The following is a 1,005-nucleotide window of genomic DNA, read 5'->3' on the forward strand; positions in this document are numbered from 1 at the left end:
GATGAGGAAGAAGATATAGATGAACCTGACTTTCATCTTTCCAGAGATGAACCTCCAGAATTGGAAACTGAGAACAATGAGATTGAAGGAATTAATGATGAGCTTGATCATTCTTCTAAAGGTAAAAAGGAGAAACTAAAGTTATAGTTGATGATAATATAACATTGTCTTAAGAAAAGGAGTCCCAATCCAATGTTATAGATGATGTTACTATAACATTGAATCCAAATCAAGGTAATGAGTCCGAATTTATACCCGACTTTACTACAACACCAGGAATAGATTCAGGGGGAACGTCTTCAAATTCTGAGCCAAATAATGTTGGATCAAGTTCAAATAATGAAGAACCAAGTACTTCAACAAAGTGGAAATACAAGAGTTCACATCCAATGGATAATATTCTCGGCAATATTAAGAAGGGATTTCAAACGAGACGATCCTTGAACAATTTCTGCTCCTTCTATTCGTTTCTATCTACAATCGAACCAACAAATATTAAGGAAGCTCTCGCAGAATCAGATTGGATTATAGCTATGAAAGAAGAGCTTCGACAATTCGAACAGAACAAAGTTTGTCACTTAGTTCCTAGACCCAAGGATCGATCTGTAATTGGAACCAGATGGGTGTTTAGAAATAAACTAGATGATGCCGGGGTCATATTTCGAAATAAGGCAAGGTTAGTGGTACAAGGTTATAATCAACAAGAAGGAATAGATTATGACGAAACCTTTGCACCCGTTCCTCATCTTGATGCTATTAAACTTCTAATAGCATTCGCAGCTCATAAAGGAGTGAAACGCTTACAAATGGATGTCAAGACAGCATTTCTAAATGAGTATCTACAGGAAGAAGTCTTCGTAGAACAATCCCCTGGATTTAAGGACAGCAAATTTGAAGACCATGTCTTTAAATTAGACAAAGCCATGTATGGATTGAAGCAAGCACCATGGGCCTGGTATGACAGATTATCAAAGTTTCTACTTGACGGTGGATTTAAAAGAAGAT

This window comes from Silene latifolia, chromosome 7 (genome assembly GCF_048544455.1).
Source record: "Silene latifolia isolate original U9 population chromosome 7, ASM4854445v1, whole genome shotgun sequence".
In the NCBI taxonomy this organism is placed as follows: domain Eukaryota; kingdom Viridiplantae; phylum Streptophyta; class Magnoliopsida; order Caryophyllales; family Caryophyllaceae; genus Silene; species Silene latifolia.